We start from the raw sequence: 12,270 nt of genomic DNA, 5'->3' as shown, positions 1-12,270 counted from the left end.
TATCCGGCATGTCTGAACATAGTTTTTCATCTCTCTCAGAGTAAATTTTAGGCCTGAAATGGGAAACCTAACAAATTAAAGGCACCATTAATGTAAACCAAGAGAGGACAAGACATTGTTAGAAGACAAGTTGATCAGTATGAATAGCTTTTTTTTTTCTATTTTTTTCAGTACGGACTTCGTTTTGGCAAACTAAGTGTGACCAGTGTGCAATTTTATTATATGCATACTCGAATGTTCGCCAACTGGTGTGTCATCTGATTCATCTGTGTCCTGGAGCTGGCCCAACCTCGTCTTCATCCTTGTCCGCGGACTGCCCTGGAGACGAGGACCGACACGCCTCAATTGGGAGAAAATGCGTGGTTACCAAGCCTGATTGGAGTAATCGCATGTCATGGCGCAATTTACGAATCAAGTGGAGTGTTTTACGAGCTTTCTCCAGGAAATGTATGGGGAGAAATGACCAGAAAAGACAAAGGACTACTTCATCGTAAGTAATGTTACTTTTGAAGGAATTCAATCAAATTTTATTGGGTGGAAATACACTTTTCGTGAAGACACGTCGTCCGCGCTGTTTCCGGAACCTTTAATTCGATGCGGCGTTTTGGAGTTTCGATTTTTTGCTACGGTATCGCAAAATTGTGAATAAACGCCTTGTCAAGATCAACTTAAATTGCTCTCCGCCGAGTGTAAATCTAAGAAAATCTCAAAATTATTTGAAATGTCCCCGGTCAGAGGGAGCTTGTTCTTACGTTTCAGTCATTCCAGCAGTGCCTATCCCCCGGGGATCCCCCCCGGCATATCATGGTTCCCCTTCCACATTGGTTTCCCCCCAACTGTATTTCTCAACCCAAGGAGCACCAGACACAGTACTGCAAAATTAATATCGTCAACTCCCATCCAACGTTAATGCCTAACTCATGTCCTTTTTCCCAAGAACCGTAAGGACAGGGAACCAGAACTTGCCTAGCAATATGGTGATGATGGATCCCATTATCCCCCCCCCCCCCCCCAACCGCTTCCTGCAGCTACATCCTTGCAGGCTCCTGGCCACCTGCACAGACTATAAAACCTGTTTCTGCATATACCTGAATTAGCTCAAGCTACGTAGGTTTAGTACTTAAGACTTTAAGGCATCTTTGAATTTCCACATTGTTATCACTTTTTATAGTATATCTACATTGCAATAATTAGTGTATTTAGTGCTCAGGGCTCCTATTGATATAGCAGGGTGCTTTTAAGCTCCTTAAGGGACTACCCTGAGCTCTATTACTAAATAAAGGTGTTTGTCTGTCTGTCATCTACCCTGGCACATTTGACAGCCTCTTTATTTTCATCACAACACTGTTGCCTCATTTCAATTTTAAGTTCATCAGCAAAGATAATAAATTCTTGATTGACAGCATCTGGGGAGGAGATAAATGAGACAGTAGTTCCACAGAACAAACAGTCGCTGCGACACTACTCGTAACTTACAGATGAGTCAAGACTGTGAACTTACACTTGAGCAGTACTGTTAGTAATAACTAGTCATTGCTTTTTTCCGAATTTAACTTTTTTCAAAATTTCACCATCTAAACTCAGGGGGTGGCTAAAAAAATAATTATATGTGAGCGCAGCTTCCCTGCCAGTGTTTATGGTAATGCTCAATAGCTTTTTTTTGAATTCTAATAGTAAAAAATTCATCTGCACAGATTCTAAAGACATTAAGCTCTTACTGCATCATTAAAAAACTGCACCACTGGATAGCAATGCTCAGTTGACAGTAGCCATTTTCCTTAGGATTTCATCCAGAGTCAAAAGTTGGAACAGCCTTGAACATGGTTGTAAACAGAACCACAGGACAGTGCTGCTCAGTAGCATTGGTATGAGTGATTTCATCTACATGTACAGAGTCAAAAAGAAACATACTGTTTGTGGTAACCTACTTTTTAATGTTCACACCCTAGTCGGTTTTCATCCACAGACTTGAAAAAGTCAAATTGCGCCTTGTACAGCACAATAAACAGCACCAAGGAACGTTCTGCTCAGTAACTTTTACATGTATTTCAGTGGTCACATGTTACAGTAGATTTCATCCAGAGACACAAGAAAATTAACCACTTTGACTGTACAGCTTGATAAACAGCGCCACAGAAAAAAAAATGGCTACTCAGTGACTGTCATTTGAATGGTCATTTTTAGGATTTCATCCACAGACTCAAAAGTTAGAACCACTGTTGTATAGCATGACTTAACAAACAGCACTGCTGGAAAATACCGCTCAAGCAAGAGCTTTCATTTGAATGGATACTCTTTATGATTCTCATCTACATACTCAAAAGGTAGGTTTAACCACATTCTACTAAGGAAACAAAATGTTGCGAGTGCATTGTTGAGTTACATGCAACTATGTAGGCATACAGTAATTTTTATCAACACCAGGGAAGTGCTTATACATGTAGATCTTAGAAGCATGAACTGTGGGCTAGTGCTTTTGCACTTCTTGACTGGTCTTAAAAATTCCTAATTGCTTAATATTTAACTCAACAATGTACAAGAGCAAGATTTTTTATTTCTTAAATAATAAATGCCCCAGGATAGGGAGGCACTTTCAACCTCACAGGCTTTTGATTCAACTTGGTGACACTTTTATCCCCAATTTTACTTTTTATTTTATTATAATTTACTCTATTTTATTCTTCATCTTTTGTAAAATGGCCTATGATTTGCACATACATGTAAGCACACGCTTGTGTCATAGCATGGCCATGCATTATAGACATGTATAACTCACATGCATGTGGGGTGCATTGCTTTATGGAAATATAATGAAATGAATCAGCCAATCATAGTGCACGCATTTCTCCAAACATTTCATAAAGCATAATAAACAGCACCACAGGAAATATTGACTTTTCAGTAACTTTGGTTTCACATAATACTTAAAATAAATCAACTATCCAGCACTTGACAAATCATGTTGTTTATCTATCTTTAGGTAAAAGTTAGCGCAGAATTGGAATATTTTACAGGCAATATACTATTCAAGCATTGTCATCATCATTTCCATTAATGTTTCAAGAGGTGAGTTGAAACTGATTTTTACACTTAATATTTGGTTTAATATTAATAACTAGTAATAATCAAAGATTAGGGAGTGTGTTTGATGATCTCAATCCCAGGCTGTCTCTCCTTTGTGATGTCATCTGCCCCTGCAAAAAAATCTGTGGGGGATGCCAGATGCGTGTCCCAAGATACATCCATTCACTGAGTCAACGTTGTCCCATACATTCTCAACTCGCTAATCCGTATTAGGAGTGCGTTCTTCCTACGTGGAACGCGATTATGGTGCCCAGTCATCTATCCATGTGTTGCAAAGTTTAAATGTTTTGTTATTCTATTATGAAACCAAAGCACTCATTGGGAGGAAAAAGCCTTTTTGCATAGACTTGCATCATCGTAAAGTCCTAGCAAGAGAAATACTGGATTTTGCTTGATTTTGAAAATGGTGCTGTCAAGGCTGCCGGGCCTGCACTCAAGTTTCTATTTCCATTTGTCTCTTAACTTCCTGCAAATTTCTTGCTAGTAAGGAGTCAAGAGATAGTTTGTTTGAATGTAAATATACATGTATCTATTATTAAAATAACCTCAAAACGTCCAATTCTTGGTTTTCGCATGACGTCATAGAAAACTGAAATTCATAACTAAAGACAATTTTGGGTTTTTATCTTAATCACATATAAGAAAATCTAAATTTCCATCGGCTTGCTTGTTTTCAGCACGATAGCATTCTTTGTTTTAAAAATAGAGCAGTTTGAATTTTAGATTTTTGCGCAGTGCGTGACAGAAGGATTGCTGCTTTAAACATGTCACGTACATGAAAACATCGATTCGCCTCGTGTTTTTTTTAGGTCTGATCAGCTAACATGTAATAGAAGTGTTAATGTCAATGTGTGAAAGTTCAGCAGAGAGAAGAAAGGCTTTGAAATAGCCAAGGTAAACTCCAGATGTTTTTGCTGGTTTCCGGCCGCCATGTTGGTGCCCATCAGACGGAGCACCAACATGGCGTCCCATACTAAACTCTGTAATTTTCCGTGGTACATTTTCTCGAATAACTCGATAAGGAGATATCGCACAGCCCTGTGGCTTTCACACGTTGTTTATGTATCGCTCTTCTACAACATATCAATATCTTGACTTTATGAGTTTATCTATTGAATGGTTGAGGATTTTATTTTTTCCACTTGCGAGACGATGTGTGAGGTGAAAACCACCTATAAAAAGCTGAAACGAATTGAAAAAAATGGATAATGAATTTCGGATTTATCATTTAAACTAACAACCCCTTTTAATAGTAACAAAATCTTTTCATTTAGATTTCAAGAGGAATTTTGTCGAAGCTGTGTGAAACATCAGACGGCGGAATGAATTCCTATCACGGGGGCGAAAGAATTTAAATGACTGCGTCGGAAAAGGGTCTCGCAGCTGTATCAAAACATGCCGCCTTTAATTCTATCTTTTATGGCCGGCGACAATTTACAGGTAACAAACTTAACTGCTGTTAAAACAAAGAGTCATGGATTGCGATGCTCAGGTATAGCGTGCATATCACATACTTTATGCTGAAATGATTCTAAGATTGTAATTAATGCATCCATCTTTAAGATAACATATACTGTAAGCCAAGTATTATTTGAGTGTACAAGCCTATAGCTTTAAAGCGATACCGATGAGTGCTTTGTGAGTGGGGCTTAAGGCAGACGCAGCTCTATTTCTTCATGCTCCAGGTATTCTTTCAATGGCGATGTCTACTTTTAGGGGGCACCCAACGGATCGTTTCGGTAAATTACCTGTTCGGAAGACCCTTGATCCCTACAATTTTCTAAAGGGAATTTTCACTTCGAACTTGCGCACGTGATATGGGAAATTTAAGGCCCTAGTGCTCTTGGATTAATAAAAATGTTGTTTCGGGTACCGAAAAAAGGTCAACTAAGATTTCCGGAAAGGAAATAAGACCCAAGGTTTTCGGGAAGTGGACAAAAATGCCCTATAATTTCGAAAAGACTCAAGTTCCGCTAGAATGACCAAACAGATATAAGTGTTATAGCGCGACCTTAAATAAACCAGCAGAGCTTTAAAGGCACTTCAGATAACCTAAGATCGTGTTTCAAAGGATCTGAGAGAAAACTGTCGTTGGGTGCCCCTGACTTTTATTCGTTCGGGTTCGTTTGGCGCACCTCGGGAGAAAGTAGAGTTTTTTAAGAGCGGTTGTTACGCCGCAAAATGTAATATTAAAGTATTTAACGCAAAATGTAAGAACTTTTCTGACGCATAATGTAATAATGCAAAGTGTAATAAGTCAGGAATGAGGTGAATAGTATTTCAAAATCAGTATCATGATTCAGTGTACGTTCACCTATGGATAAATTGATAACAGGGGTACAGGCTTTATTCTGAACTCTTAAAAGCTTCAAATTCGTATCTACTTATTGTGGCGCTTAAAAATGTAATTGTTTTGGCGACGCGCGTAATCAAAACAATCACTTTTGGATAAAAAAATAATGCATAATAGGAATAAAGAGACTCAGTTTAAAAACTCTGTAGATCAGAATCGGGTACAGTGCAACCTCTTCTTACGGACACGTCTCTATTACGGACAGTTCACTTGGTCCCTGAGAGACCGAAATCCATGTAAAGAATACGTCTCTAAAACGGACACCTCTATAATACGGACACTTATTCCTGTCCCCTTGGTGTCCGTAATAAAGAGGTTTGACTGTCGTTATATCAGGGTGAAACCCCCTTCGTAATCTTCTGCGCTAGAGTTCATGAACAGGACATCCTTGTTAACTGGACTTGAGTTTGTTTGAAGTATTTTATAAGCGAATGCTAAAGTATAAATGAATAAAGGTTATTATTGCGTTCCTTTATACTTTGAAGATATTGGATGGGTGTCATTGTTTCGTTTCCACTCACGCCTTGCGGACACTTTGTTATTACGGACACCTCGATAATATGGAGAGCAACGAAACCCCAGGCAATACCATTCACGTCATTCGTGAGTTATTACATTTTGCATTATTACATTATGCTTCAGAAAAGTTCTTACATTTTGCGTTGAATACTTTATTGCATTTTGCGTCGATTCTTATTACATTTTGCGTTAGTATTACATTTTGCAGCGATTCTTATTACATTTTGCGGCGTAACAAACGGTTCCTTCTAATACAAATGTATTTTGCGCACGATTTACGACTTCGTGGAAAGATGATCTTAGCAAGGATTATTGGAATCTGAAAAAGTAAATTGGGTGTAGCCACAGCCGGATTTACAGAGGTTATCTCGGTAGGCTTCAAGAAAGGTAGTATTTTATATTATGAAGCTTTTATAATTCTTGTTGTTTATTTGTCTCTGAAAAAATGCGGGGTTACCGCTCCCCAATTTTCTATTTGGCTGTGGATCATTTTTCCGCATAGTCGTAAATAACAACCACAGAAAAATACCTTTGTTTAAAGAGGCAAGGTATATAATTCATCGTTTCTTTATTACTTTGAAATTACAGGGTTATAAAAACAGCCCTCAGTTAATACTCAAGATGTTATGATGGTGTTGTTGATAGTATTTTGCTCAATCCTATATTGTCTTGCCCATTTCAGTTACTTCACCTGAACTGAAACTTTGTGATCAGCATGATGTGGATCTGCATGATATGCAGAACCTTATCAAGGAAGGTAATGGAAACACAGATCGGGTTTCTTTCATAAATGTTAAGAGCTCTACACTAAAAGCAAGATAGCCTTTTATTTTCCACTTGTTTCTGATGGGAGGGCGGCAGGGTTTTCATTTGAGGCCGGAGGCCGGACGTTTCGTCCGGTCGTTTGCCATTCCACGTCTGGTACTTTGAGATTAATATTGGCGATTTTTTTTTTTACTACTGTATTATAAATTTTTCTTACTAAGGTATCTCATGAACATACTGACAAGAGGATAACAAAACGGCCATATAACTCTTTTTTCTTTGCTAATTGAGCGACGGGATATTTTATTGGTTTCCCCTCTTCATTTAAACGGATTTGAAGTGACTAATTCGTTCTCATTCCTGCTCTCGATGAATGGACTACAACCCAAGTTACCAAACATTTTTGAAAATCAAATAAATTCGCAATGATAAGCCAATGAAAATTCTGTTGTTGCCATTCTCCCTCCCCCTTCCCCTACCAACTGACCATTTTCATTCAGTAATTTACTTTTTAAAGAGAATTTTAGTGAGCGCCAGCATTGCCTAGGAAACTGTTTCCTTGGTTCCAGAAACGCTGGAAATGGCGTTTCTGAGTATTCTAGTTTGAAAATTCTCTGGGGGAGCATGCCCCCAGATCCCCCTAGGTGCTTGCGCCTTCGGCGCTCGCGAGGCGCCTTACGGCGCCAAGAAAACATTCACATCCGGTGATTTCAGAAGTATGTCCGCTACTTTACAAAACAGTTGAAAACCCTGGGGGGGTGCTTTAACTATCAGTTATGAGTTAAAGTTTCGGCCATTTGGCAGATATTAGTTTAATTTTACGGGTTTCTGTACAAAAAACAATAACATTTTTATTACAAAAAGGTAGGGTAAGTTAGGGACACTTTATTTTGCCAGGATGGCCCATTCAGCAACGAGGCTGATATCCAGAGGGGCTCTGGACAAACAAACAGATTGATTACCTTGGAAGTGACCTGCTGGTAGCCATAATGATTGCTATTCTATCAAGTCAGCTGTCAGTTATCGATTACAAGAAGGCAGCATTATTCAACTGACAAGTGAAATTGTGGTCAAGAAAGCGCAGCTCTTAGTTTAACTCATCCAGAGCCTCTTCATTTATAAAGATATTTGCGATATCATTTCGTACTCGTTTAGACCAAAACAAACTCAAATGTCATGTTTTACCTTTTCCAGCCATCCCAAACAAACCAATTATTTGGTATGTCTGGGATGGCTGAAAAGGAAGGTAACCTCAAGTGATATTTTCTTTCCTTGGAATTATAAGGTGCAAAAAGGGCAGTTTTTCAATTACTTCATTTTTATTAATGATATGTGCGGCAAAAATTTCTACCCGATCAAACCGCAACCACCTCATTTTAATTTACCCTTTCAGTCATCCCAGAGCTCCCTCTTATTGTAACTGGTAAACTAATTTCAGTTTTATAAATGACGATACGTGCGGTATCTTTTTTTACTCCGCTTAACCGAATCAACTCTTCTTTCTTGTTTTACTCTTTTCAGTCATTCCAGATTTACAACCTCAAGCTGTTGCAATTGAGGAAGGTAAACTCAAGTAATATTCCACTATTATGTCATTTCACCAAATAAGGTCAAGAGAACGCGCAAAATATGGTACCGTAATACACTGTAGTGTCCCGGTTTGACCGGTTTACAACAGAGCGAATACGGACGGAAAAGGCAGAAAAAGGGAACAACGATGGCCGGACTGGACGAAGAATAGTTTTTGAAACAATGCAAGCTCAAACACAAGTTTTTAGCATATCAATCACTTGTCATTTATCTTTTCATTTTATCCAATCAAATTAAAGACATTTAACTGGCTTTCTGTGTTGTTTACGTCATTCGTACGCGTTATATACCGAAGGGCAGTTAATGCTGGGTGTATTTCAAAACTCTTACCAAAACAGAGAAGCCAAAATAACAAAATATTTTTGTAGTGGAATAATAAATCTCTTGTTCGTTGGTTTTACATATAATACTCGCGGACATTTTGCTCATTGCTCGTATTTTTCCTCGCCCCTTTGGAGCTCGGGAAAATACTACGCAACTCGCAAAATATCCGCGCGTATTATATGTAAAACCATCAAATAAGATATATTTACTGAACCAAGGCTAAGGGGCTGTTTACATGGAGGGAGGAAGATCCTAGCACTAGGAATATCCTAGAGAGCGGATCATCCTAGCACCATATGTTTTCTCTATTCAGTTAACATGCAAAACGTTGTACTTAGCCCTAGCACTAGGATCTTCCTAGAGATAGGATCTTCCTAGCTGAGGGATAGGAAGATCTTAGTAATAGGAAGATCCTAGCACCATGTAAACTACTTTCGCTCGGAAGATCCTAGCGCTAGGGACAAAAAGAACAAACGTGGCGACAGCCGGGCATTCAGCTGCTCAAGGCCGACAGTTATTCTTCTTTTCCTTCTCCACTTGGTAACCATTTCGGCCGAAATTTCTGCATGCATACAGCAAACGAAAAGTTTTTCCGCCTTCTCGGATCTTCCTAGTGCTAGGATCTTCCTCCCTCCATGTAACAGCCCTTAAAACTGACCAAAATCATGTTCTCATATTTCAGCCATACCAAACCCAACTAATCGCCGTATAAACTTGCCAGATAGTTTAGTTTATGTAGGTGAGCACAAAGGGCACATGCAATTTTCTTTTTATGCACGAATTAGAGAAAAGCCGAGTATTTGCTGATTTCATTTTCTTTATTATAGGATATCACGATAGAGGGTATCACGTATTTTTGGTATAGTCTGAAATTTACGTGCAAAATGGAGAAGAGAAGGACTCTCTGTAAGTTGAAACTTGTTAAGTTTTGTTCTTGGTTGAAAACTGTGATGTGAAGGAGATTCACAAATGACCTCCAACACGAAAGACCTGTTGCTGTGCATGCTTCAAATTCCCTCAAAATGGGCAAAGGTTACAAGGGTTACAGAAATCAATGATTCAACGGTTTTGAGAATAAAGCAGAATATGCGAGATCATTGTATAATGCAATCTAGGGATTTGATTGGCTTAGCGGCCATGGTATATGAGCCATTGACAAATGGCGACCATTAAATGGTCTTCTGGTTGTTCTTGCAAAGCGAAATCAGCAAGATCTGGCAATATTTTTTTTATTGTTCTTAATAAAACAATTATTCCACTCGTGCACTTTGGGTATGAGATGATTAAAGCCAACTCGACGCTACGCGTCTCGTTGGCTTTCTATCATCTCATTTCCAACGCGCGCTCGTGGAATAATTGTTAACTATACTATAGTTTGCAGTAGGCTTCTATGAGTTGAAATTGATATAATTTATGATGTAAATACCATTCCAAATGGAAACCGTGTTTAGCCACCACACATTAAGCAGCCCAATTAATTCATTTGGTTGATTGATCGTTCTCTGTCTTACAGTGCTATACAAGGGGCCACAAAAGAAACAATTAATGACAGTCCTTTTATATTAATATACCGCAACACGACAGAAGATCACAGTGCTGCTTATTTACCAGACGCACATGGTCGAAGGAATAATTTATTTCATGACCTTTGTATCCGTACACGCGCACTTTTTTTACTGAGTTGCTCTTTTCACCAGGAAAGAAGAGGCGCAGAAATGTCTTGATAATGGATAATGATTACATACGCAAATTAAGAGACGAAAATATGAATATCGAACATTTAGAGACTGCAAAAAATCTAAATTTGTCAATGATTTTGGTTTCTATTTTACTCAGATTTAAGAACCAACTATTGAGGGTAATATTTTACAAACCTTCGTGGTTTGTAAAATCCACCATGGAGAAGAATTCTCAATACTTTTTCAGGTACTTATCCTAAAGCATATTAGCATAACCCAGTACAGTGATCGACTGTACAATAGCGGAAACTCCCTACCTGATTGGCTACAGAGGGGTGTTCTCAATTTTTTAATAGTGCCGTGGAATGATACGACGAAAAATCGCCCAACCTATGATCCAATAGCGTAAAAATAATTGTTGTTGTTTTAATTAAGGTCTGGTTATTAGTTGTAGACGGCAAAGCTGAATCTTACAGTAGTAAAAGGAGGACGAAAATGACACAAATTGAAAAATATTTGTATAAATATGAAAAATGTTTATTTGATTAGTCACTGGGTTAGAAAAAAACTACTGGTGACACGATCTTGGTTTTCATCGGCTGTCATAGGTGGCTCGGAACAAGCATCAGCCGCTTAAGCCGTCATAGCAACCGTTTCCTTTGGGTTCTTGTATGTTTTTGCTTTTTGACCGCGCGGATATTGGGACGAGTACCTCTTCCTCCCTATTTTTCACTCTCGTCCCAATCTCCGCGCGTTCAAATGGCAAAAACCGCAAAAGACCCGACGGAAACGCTTTCCGTGCAGGCTAATTGGCCGCTAGAAACCTTAAAGTGCTGTCTTGCTGTTAAACTATATTATCTGCAATGTGATGTCACCGTTTTCTCGGTGAGTTGTTGCCATAATTGGCGTTACTTTAATCTCATGGAGTGTCTGGTTAAGAACAAGACTTCTCTTGGTTCATCCTCTCTTGGTTACGAATTGATAAAATTATCTAACAGGTTAATTCATCGGACTTAACTTTATCTCAATCTATGAATCAAAGGACGATCACAAACAGTGATAAAAGCAGACAGGTAAAGTAAAAAATGATGCTTAATTCTCTGAATAGCGTCTTTTTTAATATAATAAATCTAAATCTCCCCCTTAATGATGCAATATGAGTAGATATTATATATTGGATAAGGCCGGGATCGGAACTCCTTTCTTTTTTGAATCAATAGCAGAACATGTTTAGATCAAACGAGTTTGCTGTCTAACATGGTGATACTTAATCAAATTGCAACTTATTCAGGTTTTGTTCTTCTTCTTTCAGCTTTGCAACGATTTTAAAACTTAATATGACGGATGACATCATTCAGTATGGACGATTAACAGGTTATTATCATCTAAATCGTTTAATAATTCCATCACTTGTCCATTTTGTAGTCGTATCCTTAGTTCCTTAAACCCTGTTCAGAGTGGGTATCCTTACTGGGGTTCCCTGTGCCCGGGAGTTGTCCAGACTGACCAACAAGCAATCGTGTTCTCGTTCATCAATTTACCTTCCGCCATCTTGTTTACTGTATCAGCTTTTTGACCGCGCAGATATTGGGACGAGCACCTCTTCCTCCGTACTTTTCACTCTCGTCCCAATCTCCGCGCGTTCAAACAGCGAAAACCGCAAAAGACCTGATGGAAACGCTTTCCGTGCAGGCTAATTGGCCGCTACAAACCTTAAAGTGCTGTCTTGCTGTTAAAATATATTATCTGCAATGTGATGTCACCATTTTCTCGGTGGGTTGTTGCCATAATTGGCGTTACTTTAATCTCATAAAGTGTCTGGTTAAGAACAAGACCTCTCTTGGTTACGAATTGATAAAATCGTCTAACAGGTTAATTCATCGGACTTAAATTTATCCTAATCTATGAATCAAAGGACGGTCACAAACAGTGATAAAAGCAGACAGGTAAAGTAAA

The 12,270-nt window shown here is 38.6% G+C and overlaps 1 long non-coding RNA gene across 3 annotated transcripts; it reads left to right on the top strand.

The window, feature by feature from the left end:
* The first annotated feature begins 403 nt into the window (after positions 1-403).
* Positions 404-10,286, top strand: LOC146482753 (uncharacterized). 3 transcript variants are annotated; one of them, XR_014864054.1, is made up of 6 exons: positions 404-490; positions 6,639-6,713; positions 8,243-8,284; positions 9,318-9,374; positions 9,463-9,541; positions 10,149-10,286. It is a non-coding gene; the product is annotated as an uncharacterized LOC146482753 (long non-coding RNA). The 3 variants fall into 3 exon arrangements; XR_014864056.1 differs by lacking the exons at positions 404-490; positions 8,243-8,284; positions 9,318-9,374 and adding an exon at positions 5,466-6,033; XR_014864055.1 differs by lacking the exons at positions 404-490; positions 8,243-8,284; positions 9,318-9,374 and having other exon boundaries at positions 5,466-6,713.
* The last annotated feature ends 1,984 nt before the right edge of the window (positions 10,287-12,270 follow it).

This window comes from Pavona decussata, unplaced genomic scaffold (assembly GCF_977016875.1).
Source record: "Pavona decussata unplaced genomic scaffold, jaPavDecu1.1 SCAFFOLD_44, whole genome shotgun sequence".
Taxonomy (NCBI): domain Eukaryota; kingdom Metazoa; phylum Cnidaria; class Anthozoa; order Scleractinia; family Agariciidae; genus Pavona; species Pavona decussata.
This window is presented reverse-complemented; position numbering and strand designations above follow the sequence as displayed.